Source organism: Mugil cephalus, chromosome 1 (genome assembly GCF_022458985.1).
Source record: "Mugil cephalus isolate CIBA_MC_2020 chromosome 1, CIBA_Mcephalus_1.1, whole genome shotgun sequence".
NCBI lineage: Eukaryota > Metazoa > Chordata > Actinopteri > Mugiliformes > Mugilidae > Mugil > Mugil cephalus.
In genome coordinates, this window is record NC_061770.1 from 13,051,584 (window position 1) to 13,066,294 (window position 14,711).

The window sequence follows — 14,711 nt, forward strand, 5'->3', positions numbered from 1 at the left end:
AAAAGTTGCAGGCGTAAGACAACGACAACCAGAATTAAACAGCAGATGGCAGCAATGCACATAAATTGCAATAATTTAATTAATAAATTTCATCATTTTGTAAAAAACAGGGCCTGCATAATGTACTTATTCTTCTTTGCACCAAAACAAGGGGACAAATCTGGAGCTGTCGTTAAGTGCAGGTTACTTTGCTATTATGTCACCGGTCCAGGCCACTTCAGATCAAATTGGGCTGCATGTCGCCCCTGAACGAAAATGAGTTTGACACCCCTGACCTAGACTGTCCGTTGTAGTATTTCATCACAGTTTACAGACAGACTCTCAGAATCGCCTTTGACCTGCGTTACATCAAGGTGTCATTGTTTGCTCACTTGCGGTTTCCGATGGTCTCGCTACCTCCCAGCATGACCTTGTACGATGCTTTCACATCCCCAGAGCTCAACATTTACTGTGGCAATTAAAGCGCCATAACAGCCATAACCACAAAGAGCGGCGCAGTAGTCTAACAGGAATTATTCCTCAAGGCAATGTGACTTTGTGCAGATGAATTCAAAAACGTGAGCGTGCTGTGTTTGAGTTTTCACATCTAACCTGGGTTCCTATTTAGGTATATTTATTAGAACATGTGCTTTTGTGAATACTGTATGAGCAGATGTGCGTGTGTGTGTGTGTGTGCGTGTGTGTGAGTGACAGGGTTCTCTCCGCTATTTAGTTCACCGTTGACTGAGTGTGAGGCCGAGTGAGACGGCAGCGTGGCTGGCCCTCACTGATAACTAGGCACAAGCAGAGCTCTGTGCTCTGCGCTCCTATTCAAAACACACATGCACACCCGCACATACGCGTTAATTAATCCAAAAACGGAAGGGAAATCGAAAAAAGGAAAAAAAAAGAAAAAACACAGTCTCCACTTTTAATTGGACTGAATGTCGTCCAACCATAAAGAGAAAACAAGCTCAATCATTCTCCTCCATCTTGTCGCTTGTTGAATTATTGATAGACAGAGCACGCTGCACTAGAAAATGAAAAGGGGGGAAGGAGTACCGGGCTCGAGTGTGTTTGAATGTAGTGATAAAATTTGATTATTCATGTGTGATGCATGCTGTGCGGATGCTTGTAACAGAATGAGGAGGAGTACTGAGTTTCTCCATAGTGACTGTTGAGAAGCTGCATGTGCCAGACCAGCCAGCTGGTATCTTGTTGTCCAAGTACACAATGCTCCAGCAGAAAAAAAAAAGAAAGAAAAATAACTGATGTACAAGAGTGCTTAGATAGCACTCAGTTAGCAGGCATTCATCATTCAGTCATATTTGAACTATTACTGAAACTAGTACACATTGCTTTTCTGACCTTTTTTTTTCTCAGCTTTGACCATTTGCCCCTGTCCAAACTCTCTGAATATACTGTAATGATCTCTCCATTCTTCTCCCTCATCCTGAATTAACTGGACCTGCTGAATAGTGGATAAATTATATCAGATTGGCTTTTTTCCAGGGAAGATTTAGCGAGCTTTCTATTTGTCAAGATATTTGCTCTCTCATAACTCAGCGTGACGGGAACCGGTAGGGTCTTCCTCACATTTAAATGAACTGTTACGCCTCTCCAAAATTAAAATACGCCGAGCCCTTTAGAGCTGGCTGCAAATTACACAGGTGATCTTTAATGTGGCACATTAGACATGCCATTAAATTCACATTATTGACAATAATAGCCACATAAAACCAGTGGCATACTGTTTTATGGACTTTTTACTGTGTACCACTTTAATAGAAAGACTATTACATTTTTTTTCTTTTTTTCTTTTTGACCTCGAATGTTTTGATACCTCCGCCAGGTAACGAGAATGGGGAAATCCCTGAATAGGCTCCGGTGCCCTGACAGTGACAAAACATGTTCGACTTCAACTTCTAGAGGCCAAATAGAGACCTTGAAATATTCCCCTCATCAATTAATCTCCATTCAATGACACACTGCTTTACTTAGCCAACCATTCAGCCTACTCTGACTGCTATAATTGTCCCAGTTAATTGCTTTTCAACTCTCTTTGATTACAAGGTCGGATCTGAATGGCTGGTGTACATGGCTCAAAGTTGGGTGCTGCTCGCCGTCAGCCCTCCTCCTTTTCACATCCATCTCCTCTCCTTCCGGCTTTTGGTGGCCCTTCAGCGAAAGGTATCAGTGATTTTTCATGAACCTACTCATCAAGGTGCGTCAGGTGTGCATGGAACGCCGTCCCTTAACTTTGACATACAGATACACAATAAAGTCACTTTGGACCTTTATTGTTGCCGGGTGATTTGAGATTCATAAAATCTCCTGCAAGCTCGAGAAAACGCAGAGAAGTATATAATCTTCAAACAGACTTCTACTGGCTTTGTGCATCGCTCTGCTCACCAAAAATGAGTTTATCGCTGAAAACAACAAACACTAAGTTCTCCGTAAAATGGCACAAAGGGGGAAATTGAAAATAGTGCAGGGAAAGGTGGAGAGGAAAAAAAATGTTAATCCATAGTCGAGCTTAAAAAGAGCACAGCTCTACCACTGGCCCTGGATTTATGCACTGTTGAGGCTGTTAAAGGAGCCCATGATTGCAAAATAGACGGGGGCTGGTATGTGTGCGTCTGTGTGTGTGTGTGTGTGTTGCTCCTGCGTCTTTCTCCTCTCCCTCCACAGCTCACACGGAGGCGACAGAGTCCCTCTCATTACTAAACAGTACAGACCCCAAACAAAGGCTCACACACACCAACGGTGGCGCGTGTTCAATACCGATAACTAGTGTGGCCTCTCATCTGAATTAGCATGCCGTATAGGTCCTGACACATATTCACACCAACACACACGGAACAGCACACACAAACACACACACACACATGCACGAAGGCATGCATTCATATCTGAACAAACTCCCCCCTACACACACACACACACAAACCCCACATACAGTACAGTGTTCAAAGGTCCAGCCGTATATGTAATTATTTGAACAGCTCACACACACGCACACACACACACGTACAAAAACAAACACACCTCCGAATTCTTGTTTCGAACAGATAGCGATTAGCGGATTATTCTGCGGCGGCAACTCGAAAATGCGCTCAGGCTCCGCGTTGTCAGCACCGGCTTTTGTTCTCGGCGTGGAGAAGAGCCACACAAAGCCTTCCTGGAATCAAACACACAGAACACAGATAGCAAATTGCAAAAACACTAACTGCGGTTCCAAGGAACGCCGCCAGACGCCACACAGACAATCCATGCAAATAAGCAACGCAGCGTTATTTATGCTCCACTTGAACGCGGTTCTCTCCTCATCTGGCCTTCTCCGTGTTTCACACCTGGCTGGTTAAATGTGCCGCCGGGCCTGGAGATGTGTGCTAAAGGGAGGGAACAGCGGGAAGTCAGCGAATGCACATGCACTTACCAGGTTGACCTTTACTCTTTAAAGATCACATTAAGGTAGATTATTGTACTGCAAAGCACAGAAAAAGGGGGGCGTAAGATCGTGAGACAATAGTATTTACTTAACGGTATTTTAAAATAAGAAGCTCATTGCCATATATATAAAAAAAACACTGTGGTGAAAGCAGTCTAAAGATATGTCGCCTAATATCTCCGATCCCCTTGTCTCTCTGTCAAACCCGGTCGCCATGGCTCGCGTTTCTTGTCACGCGTCTTTGATGCTTTGTCGCTTCCAGTTGTGATTGGGAAAATAATCCCTAAATACAGTGAGCCAAAATAGCAGCGGGGAACAAAATGGAGGAATTTAAAACCGTTTTACGCTCCCGCGCATGCAACCACACACACACACACACATCAATAATTGCGCAGTTTTGGGGCGAGCGCGGAGGATCTCGCCCCTGTTCGTCGCGCCATCTATATTTCAAAGGACACTTCAAGGCGGAAGGGAGTGGCCCCGTTTGCAAATGAGTTTGAGGGCTGATGGCATATTTACTGAACAGGTAGATAGCGTGTCATTTCTCGGGCTGATAATGAGGTGGGAAATGTGAGGGAGGCAAACATGGAAGGGGAGGAGTGGAGGGAGAGGAGTGGCGAGAGGTGGAGTGCAGGAAGGGGAGCCTAAAATATGCATGTCATCGTATGGGTGACTGATAGGTCTCTGTGAGCGCTCCTCTTGATGGGTGCGTACGAGGCAGGCCTCTAATTGAGCTCTGCTGCCAATCACAAGAGCTCGCAGTGTGTGTGTGTGTGTGTGTGTGTGAGAGAGAGATAGAGAGTGTGTGTTTTTGTTTGCAGTGTCACATTCCCCCACTGAAGCACTGAGCAAACACACAGAACTCTGTGTTTGATCATCTGAGTGAGACTGTTCTCTCCATGCTGTAATTAGCTCGGTGTTAAATGTGAGAGGAGGGTGATCAAGAAGGGAGATGAACAGAATTAAACTATCACCCTATAAACTATTGATAGCAGTCTGTTGCGTTGACCATAGTGTCACTTACAGGTGATGGTCAGAGAGAATGGTACGATTTCAGTGTTTTCTGGCTCGTGTTGCGCACATTCTGTTATTAAATCTTACATGTTGGTGCTGTTAAATTCAATATACAGACACGAATTCTGCGCAATGTGTGTCTGAAGTCGCCTCTAAAGTATAAAAGTGAGCGTGGGGCATCGTACCCCTGCAAGCACAACCGAGTCGCTACGGATTGGAACAACGGCTTTGATTTGAAACTCGTGAAATAATCTCCGTGTGCGCCGAAGTCCAAACAAAGGTCGCGGACGTAACGAGCGATGTAACATACCCCACAGGTAAGTGTTCAGAGGGGAGAAAAGAGGGGGAAAAAAAAGCTTTTCACATTTCCACATGCACCAGCAGGCCTCCCGTTTTCCTCCCAGCTCTTCCTCCCTCTGCTGGTCCAAAGTCTCCGCACATACAGGCTCTAGCAGCTCGCGGAGGAGTAATATCGGTGTCTCCCACCTTCCCAATATCCTTGATTACCCCTCTTTTTCTGTCTCTCCCTCATGAATAAACATCCCTTACATTCACTCAGTGCTGGCATGAAATGGCCACACAGCCCCTGGCACACGCAGGAGTAATGCCGCAATCATTATTCCACTGCAGTGGTCCCACACAAGCATATTTCACCAATCATGTGGCTCTCTCCCCTGGCTTTTGTTTGGATGACTTAAACAAATGATGTGGCAGTGAGGAGGGCCTGCGTACCACAGCTCCCCCTGTTAACACGGCAACCGTTGACACAGACACAGCAAAATTTGCATAAGAGTACGCTTGAGTGGTACCGGCAATTCCGACAGGGGTCCACAGATTTTTCCCTCTCTTTCTGTGAGAGGGTGGGGTTGAGGGTGAGGGGGGGTGTAAACGGAGGGGTGGCGCGTTATTTTTAGTCCTCTCGCTTTTCTCCTTCCTTTCATCCTCTTCTCTCTCTCTCTCTCCCGTTCTCCCTAACTGCCAACTCCTCTTTTCTCTGGGGTTTAGTGTTGAATTGGAAGTAATGAAAGATGCACACATGCCATGAGACCAATTGGGCTTTCAGCAATAGAGATGGAGGAAGTCTATTTGGCAGAGCTCTTAAAAACACACACACACACACAGAAGACAATGGTGGCGTCTCAGATTCAGCCCAGTCACAAGTGACTTATACTTGATTCTGAGTGACCAGACATGGACACACTGGAGGACTGTGTGTGCCTTGTGTTAGGAAAAGCTAATTGCTTATTAATTACTGCTATGCTTATTTTTTATTTTAGCCGCAATTCAGCGCAATACGCTTGCTCTAAGATGTCCCCGGGTAAAAATGTGTGGTGCGTTTAGCACAATCTGAAATTTTGAAGAAGAGCGATGACAACTATTTTGTCGATTAGGGCAATTATGCACTTAACAAGAAGGGTGCTGACGACGAAGGTGAGGAAGAGGATGACAATCTTGGTAATGCTTATTTGCCCTTTTTTTGTTTTGTTTCTTGTTGTTGATGTTAATATCTGGAAATAGAACTAGGAGAGCTGCATTCAGAGAAGTTAATCAAGCGGCTTGAAGGGCCACTGCTCTGTCCTTTCATGTGCCCATCTCCATCTCTTTTCATTCGCCTTATCTCTCCCTTCTTTAATCACAGCATATCATTGTGACTGATGCATCTAAGAGATCTATTTGCGTGCTGTTCACTTTGTGAGAAAGTTCCGTTTGAATTCCATCACACTGCTCTCGCTTGACTTTCAGACGTCTCGCAGCGAGGCGGCCGCTCGCAGGGAGCGCGGAAAAATAAAAACAAGCGGCTACGTCCTCCCTGCATCTTACGCAAAAAAAAAAAAAAAAAAACGGGCTCGCCGATGGCGCATGTGCACGCGCAGACGCACCGGTGACCCTGCTGAGTCCTTAGGGTGGGTGTGGCACGCTGCTGTTCAAAGGTTGTCTCCATGGTGATAGATGTGGGGTCATCTCCATGACGATGGATTGGAGTCGATGCCGGCCGCCAAGGTCGCGGACCAAGGACAAGGCGAGAGTGATTGCAGCCACCCAGACAGGAAATCGAAGAGGAGCACTCCAAGGGGGGGTCGAGGAAAAAGGTGCAATTTCACAAGCCAAATTACTTCTGGGATGGAGGAGAGAAAAATATCACAGCAATAACGGCACCAGGGATGAGGGGAGGCGAGGAGAAGGAGGAGGAGGAGGAGGTGGGGGTTAGCAGAGAGAAGGAGGAGGGAGGCCCCAAACAAAAGCTCAATTATCACAGTCATCAAACATGTGTGCTTAGCCAAGCAAATAGACGGACACCCTGTTTACCTTAACGTCACGCAAAGCCCACCCCCCCATCACTGTGAGGAATTTTCAGAAGTGTATTCGTCAGAGTTTGGCTGGGATTGTCCATGTGGTTTATCAAGCTTGCTTTATTTCTGAGACCGATGCCGGCTGCTGTGACTAGAAAATATTGATTAGATTGTGCAACGTGTTCCGCTGCAGCTCCACTGATTTCTTTTTTTTTTTCTCCCCCCCCTTCTCTCTTCTCTCTCTTTGCTCCTCCTCTGCTCTCTGGCGATTCCACAACATTAGTATGTGGAACAACAGCATATCAGTAAATTGTTAACGAGAACAGGCAGATTGAATAAATGACTACGACAACTTAAAATTTCTGCCTCGCTGCCTCGTCCGCTCCCTACTCTGGGTTTCCCCCGTGCATTTTCTGTCTCTCTGAGTGTGCCCTCTATTTTCTGTGTGTGTTTGTGTGTGCGTGCATCGGCAGGCTGAGTGCATTGAATCATTAAGTCCACAGTGCCACTGTGCCCATTGCCTCATTGCACCTAATTAAGCCCCTTTTGTTTCCTATCAATTAACATTGTAATTAAAACTAGTCGTGCTTCTGTTTACCCAGAGTCTGCTGATTCAGGGGAAATGACACACAAACAGTGATACGCAGGAATTTGACTGATACACGCGCACACATGTACATGTACGGTGCACGTAACTGAAAATACAAGAATGCCTATGATGCCTGCGCAAACACTCTTGCTCGCACTTTGGCGAACTCGAAGGCTCGCCTGGGCCTTTCGGTTCGTTCAGGAGTGTGACAGAACAAGGGGCGCTGATGGAGCTGGGAAATGAGCGCGGGATGCTTCAGTGCCTGCCGTGCGTGCGCACGTGTGTGCATGCGAATGTGTGGATGTCTTAAGTGGAAACCGCTGTTGAGTCGTTAGCAGAACCAGGGAATTCACCTCCCGATAATCTCACACTAATCATCTAATCCTCCGTCCCTCAGGTGAGCGGACAGGAAGGGAGCAGCTACTTGACAAAAACGGAGGCTCGACAACATGAAACCCGCACGCACGTGCACACGTGTGCGTTATATATTTATGTGTTTGATGTATATAAATGTATATACACATATATACGCGCAGACAAATGAATAAGCCAGACAAATGAGGCGCTACTCCACCCTGCCTTAGCCGGACCCCTTCTTCCTCGACACGCAAATGTACATTTCACCAAAAAAATATACACCCTTTCCGCTTGTTTCCATGGCAACTGACTGTAGAGCTGTGGGTATGTGAGGCAGCAGGCGGCAGGCGAAATCACTGGAGTGAGAGGCGTACCGGTCTGTCACCTCAGCCTCCCCAGAGAAACAACACCTCATACTGTACTACTGTACTCTCCCCTCTGTCTCTGCATCTATTGCTCAAATTTATAAGAATACGCAGATATATACAGAGAATTTGTCCCCACACACACACACACACACACACACCATGTTGTTTACTGTACTGTACGGAGCGCCGGGCAGACAGAGCAGCGACGCCAGATATTTGTGCGTGAAACATGTGTGATCTTCATATTAAAGCATCCCCATGACCTACACACGCCGACCGTCCCTGTTTCTTTTCCTGTCGGGGTCGACCGCTGCTGCTGGTGGAGGCCAACCTGTCCTTGGGTGCAGTAAAGGATTATAGCAGCATGCACCATGTGACCTTAATTCCCCCCTGCCTGCTTCTGCTGTGCTCAGCCAATCAGGATTAGGGATGAGCCGGGCATGTATGTCGCGCATATTTGTGTGCCTTTACATGGAGACCGCCATGTTTGTCGAGAGCGTCCGTCCCGAGCGTTTACGCTCCAATAGATGGATTAAGTGAGATATAAAGGGTAATGCTGCGAGGTTTGATTGTGTGCGTGCGTGCATGCGTGCGTGCGTTTGTGCCAGCTTGTGTTTTTTGGAGGGGGAGGGGGGGGGGGGTGATAGTATGAATCAGCAGCAGGAGCGGCAGTCGCCCCGGCACGTGTCACACATTCAGACGACCTCATTCATCCCCAGCAACCCCAAAATCCCTCTGCTCCTTCCCCTCACCCACAAACAGCTCTCAACCCCGACGCTGCCGCCGCCGCCGTCAGCGGGCTCAGCTGGTGGCTGGGAGAGGAAGGGTGGGGGGCTGAGCTGAGAGATGAAGCAATGGATGGATGGATAAATGGGGGGTAGGGCAGGTAGCAGGAAGACCATTTAGTGAGCAGCATTTTTGCGTTGTATTTTCTTTTTTTCTTTTTTTTTTTGAGACGGAGCACTAGAGGTGAACATAAAAAAAGGAATAATGGAGGGTTGAAGAGGACAGTTTTGAAGGCGGCACGGATGAAAGTCTATAAAATGTGATGGTAATGAGCGTGTGTTGTGGGGGTAGAGGTCAGAGTGTGCGTTGTGGGGGTTGACAATTAGATATGGAGATCAGACGGAATAAGCAGCAGTTTAAACATGAGCATTACATCAGGGGGAGACGTCTGGCTGTTGCGTCGTCAGATAAGGCCCTCAAAGCTTTGTGTGCGCTCTTTGTGTCTGTGACGCGGCAGACGCGGCAGACGCAGCACCTTGCCTCGTAAGATACCCGCTGTTGTTGGTGACCTTTGACCTTAACCAAACCTTGACCCCAGCAGAAGGCATCTGATTTACCCCCACTCACCCCCCCAAAAAAAATGACAGATGACACGGTGGAGCCCAAAGCCAGCGCTACACTCTGACCTCCAGGCCTCCAGTCCTGACCCAAACTCCATCTGAAGCCAAACACAACCTGCCCCACCGACACACGCGCACACATTCAGATAATGAAGCAGGACCGACGCTACACTCATCCATCAAAGTGGCAGAAAGTCAATACCATCAAACACCATACATATGCAAGGGAAGCAATTATTGTTATGCTAACTAGTTTCATTTGCTCATTGCAGCTGAAATTAAATATTTTTTTTTTTAGGTTTAATTATATGTATGTGAAAAAAGGCACAGTGCTCTGAATTTTCCAGAGATGTAAAATGGTTTTTGAAACAACACAATTTATGGCCATTTATGAGTTTTGGCTCATGCAAATGAGCAACAACACAAAGTTGCATAGTTGCATTTATCATCCATCTCGCATCATGCTTTGACTGATGTCGTTTGTTTCACATAAAATCAATCTAAAACACACTCCTGGAGGTTTTTAGCTCACAGCGTGTCTGCTGCCAACTGCATTTCAAGGATCTCCACGTTTTTGACAGCAATTTTAAGACGCGATCAACAGCACCTTGCAATCATGCGCCCCTTTGGCGAAATATAAAGTTGAATAAGTAAAAAAAAAAAAAAAGTAATGAACGGAACATATAGAATATGAGCAGAATATGAGCAAAAACGCATTTGAGTAAAAAAAAGCTAATTGCAAAACGGTTCATTCAAACAAATAATCTAATACAGACCCTTTGCCCCCAAACTAGATTTACTGCATTTATAAGTGGTATGCGCATTAACTGCATATGGTACGTGGATGTGTCTCTGTCTGAGTCATGTGAAGTAAATGTCTGGCCCCTGAATTGCATGTGTGTCCATAACAGATGGTGTGTGTGTGTGTGTGTGTGTGTGTGTGTGTGTGTGTGTGTTTGTATGTATGTGTGTGTGTGTATGTGTTTCCTACAAAGTCTGGCAGGAGCACCTTGTCTCTCCATGATGCATCAAGCCAACTGCTTTCAGCCTAACCTTCCAGTCTTCCAGTGTTTTTTCCTTCACCTCCTGTATCATCTTATTTTGACCTGCAACCATGAGAAAGCTTTAATTGCGTGAAACTGGTGAAGCATATGTTTTTGCTTCATATGAAGGAAAATGTTTCGTATTTGTTTATTTGACTGATAATGTAATAACATTATATATAGTGTTATTACACCCAGTTTACGCTAAACTCTTACTTAATAAAGGGAGCAGCAGGATATTTTCAACAAGGCCCACTTATACTTCGGTACCTAGATGGTGAGGGAGCTGCTGGTGTCTCATCACCATTAGTTTGTCTGTTTTATGTTGGGCCTTCAGTGTGTTAACATGTTAGTTCAGAGGCAAATTCATGTGTTGAAACACAGTAGAATTTCCAAAGCCTTGAATCACATATAGGGAATGCATTAATATGTGTTATATTTTATCCTGAAAATAAAATCATTTGTCTAATAAGAAAACTTTTGCAGCAAACAATTCCAGTGATGCATTACACAATTATACAGGATAGCTACAGCCAACCCTTTGACGTTGGCTATTAGTTGTCTTTGCAGCTTTAATCTCAAAGAGTAACCCTGACTCAACCCCAAAACATTCATCAGATCTCAAGGATGGTTCCTTCCAACTTCAGGAGCAAAAAAAAATTCAGCGTTGGTTTTAAATAATAGATAAATAACAGATAAACATGTGCCAGGTGAAATGTAAGACGCGGCTGAATGCATGTTGCGTCAAAGCGACGGGAAGTGTTCCACCGTTCAGTCCGTGGCCGACAGCGCGTTGGGCTGTAAATGCTCCCTTCAGACGGCCGATACACATCTACTGCAAACACGTTTGAAAGATGCGAACCTGACGGTATCACTCGCGCTGCAGCTCAATGCGTAATGACAGGGAAAATGATATTGTCTGATCCTTTGTTGCACTTGTTCGGTGATATTTAATAACTGTCCTAAATGGGCTTGCAGAAATGACAGAACAAGAGGTTTGACATTTCCAGATAAATTTTCACAGGCACGGAGGGAGAGGAGATAGATAGATAGATAGATAGATAGATAGATAGATAGATAGATAGATAGATAGATAGATAGATAGATAGATAGATAGATAGACAGATAGATCACATTTCTCTTGATTTTACTTATAATTAGTTTCAGTTTACTTTGTGGATTCACTGAAAAATATGACTGAAATCACAAATAAAGGGAATGAGGGCGATGAAAGGGTCCACACAAGAAAGATACATTCACGCCTCTGAAAAATCTGTGAAAGTATTTTAAAATTCATGAGTGTTTCTTGGGGAAGACTCGCACGCAGATTTGATTTCATGAAAGCAGAAGATGCAGTACCCAGATGACGAGCCGCGGCGCCACCGAATTCCTTTTGGCAACGCTTTGGTACCATCAAGAGCCGACTACAAACAGCAAAGCAACGCTGATTTGACACGTGTCACGGGTGTTTTGTAAATACTTTGGATATTATCCTCCCCCAACATTAGACTTTTACTGCCTCCTGTCAAAGCGCTGCCGCTGTGACAAATACACCAAAGCCTCCTGTATCACAGGTCAAGCGAAAAAAAAAAAAAGGAAGCATTTTCATGGTTTAATGTGGGAGGAGGAATTTTATATAGATTAATGAAAGCTGGATGGAGGAGCAAATTATTACTTGTGGCCTTCCACCGTGCACATTTGTGTGTTTTTGCTTCCCCACCGCCATCTCTTCTGTCTTCTGTATGCAGACTCTGTCTCAAGGTCCTCATGCTGCTGCTCAGGGAGGCAGAAGTAGGCATGGATTGGGAGCAGCGGGGTGGGTGACAGGGCAGCATCCATGCGCAGACAGACCCAACCTCTCCTGGGTTGATGCTACCAACGTTCCTTGTTTCTGGAGACACACAAATGAGCCCTGTCTGGAAACACTGCATTAGTTTCAGAGTGTCTGTGTCAAAGTCCTGGTGTGTGTACGTGCATGTATGTTTACTGCAGAAAGTAAGTGAGAATTTTTACTTATGCATAGTACTTAACTATCTTGAATATTTTTAAATCACAAGATTTGCATATAATTTAATTTTTTTTTTTTTACTGCCCTTGAATTCTGAAAAAAAGCATACAATTTATACAGTAATTACAAGACTCTGGCTAAAAATATGTAACAGAGAAATAGGTGATACATTTTATTTTAGTCTTTATAAATAGTGAAACGGACCGGATACTTTTGACCATGGTCGTCAGGAAGACGTTTATTATTATGTTTGCAGTATAACTTTTGCCTATTATCTTGTGTAATTGTAAAATGAATAAAAAAAATTAACAGTTATATACATTAAAAAAAGGTCAATCTAAGAATATGTAATTTTAACATAACTAAGCCTGTGATAACAATTAAAAAAAACAAAGTTTGTCTCTTGACATGGATATTTTTCCATTAACAAGCTGTATTTAAGTGACTCAACAAATCTTATGGAAGACCCCCACAGCAGCAATTTCCTTGTTGTATTGAGTCTGCTCCAACTGTGCCCCTATTTAGCTCTGCAAAAGAAGAAAAGAGGGGAAAAGTGGGAACTGAACTTTAAGGTAAGAATTAAGTTAATGTTACTGATATAGTTGATAATTGCTGCAGTCTTTGAAGTTTCACGTTGTAGAAATGACTAAAATAACTAGAGACTCTTGATGCAATTTGGAATTAACAATAGCAAGAGGCTTCAAAAGGCTTCATACAAAACTAATGTTAATAAGTTGTTTTGAGGCACTTGATTCAAATTTAATTTCAAGCTAACGTTTGCAAATGACTGTCATTTAAAGTAAGCAGAGATGTGTTTTCTTATCTACATAACGTTAGCTTACGGAGCTAACACCGGTTAGCCGTTAGTTAGCACCGTTAGCAAGGGGTGCACCGATAAAAATATGGTGCTCCAAATACTTAAAAAACGACTTTTAAAAAAGGTAAGGCAACGTTTTGCATGATTTTATCCCGTAGATCAAACAAGGGTAGTTTTTGTTAGTCAATTTACTTTTGCAAATTGACTTTAATTGCAAAAGTAAGTTTTTCAACAAACTTTTGTTAGTAAAGTCAACTGACTTTTGTGAGTAAAGCAAACTTGTTAAAGTGAGTTTACATCATCTGCAAAAGTAAATTGATTTTGCTTTGTTGTACCAACAAAGACTACTCTTGTTTTACCTATGGGATAGAATGATGCAAAAAGTTGCCTTACTTTTTCAAGTAGATGGAGCACTGTATTTTTACCAGTGTATCCCAAATGTAACATGAGTAGAGTGCTTTCTTTTTGTGCTAGGCTGTTTTTCAGATAGAAATGCACTTCTTACTTAAGTCCATTTGTTTATGAGTAGCAGTGTTCTGTTTGTACAGTTTCCTATATCATCCATGAATGAAATTTGATGTACTTCACAGGGCTTATAGAAGGAACTCGCTACCTTGACGCTGATCAACAGATGAAGTAGTTCAAATTGTAAGTGCTCTACAGAATGCTGTTTACAGAAAGTAAACAATATAACACGATATATATATATATATATATATATAAAAAACGACATGGTTGGATAACCATTCAACCCTGGACACTGCTGAATCACTCCTGCAGTCAGTTTGTTTTAAAGGCCACATAGTTTGAAAAAGCACTCATTTTACTGTATGAGGCCTATAAACAAACAATTCTGTCCTGAAAGTCTTGTTTTATTTTTATTTTTTTATTTATTTTTTTGTCGTTGAGTGTTGAGAAAAGACCTGCATGCAACTTAATCCTCATGAGAACGTACAAATTGCTGACAAACATGCATTTACACTTTGAATTCAAGAGGACTCTTGTATTGTATGTACGTCTTGTTATTTGTATTTGTCCCCAATTTTTATTGTTTGTAGAAATTTGTTTTCACTTTGACATACAGGATATATATTTTATGTATATATTTTTGACATTAAGTCTACTGTGATTCAATGTGCGATTGTACATTTTGCAAGATTGTACTTGCTGTTTTCTTCAATAGGGACAAAAATACAACAATCCAATATTTACACTGAACATATGTAACTGCTACATAGCCTACAAATATCTTGCATAGACCAGCCTGAGCATCCAAGAGCAGTAAGGCGACGTTGGTGACTCTCCGTTCTCCACACCAATGGAAATCTGTGTTTGTCGTCAGTCTCTTTCTGTATCATCTTGTTTTTCCACCGTTAACTGACCTCACCTCATCCTACATTAATACAGACAGATTGACGTTGTCCTGATTATCAGAATTAACACTGTGT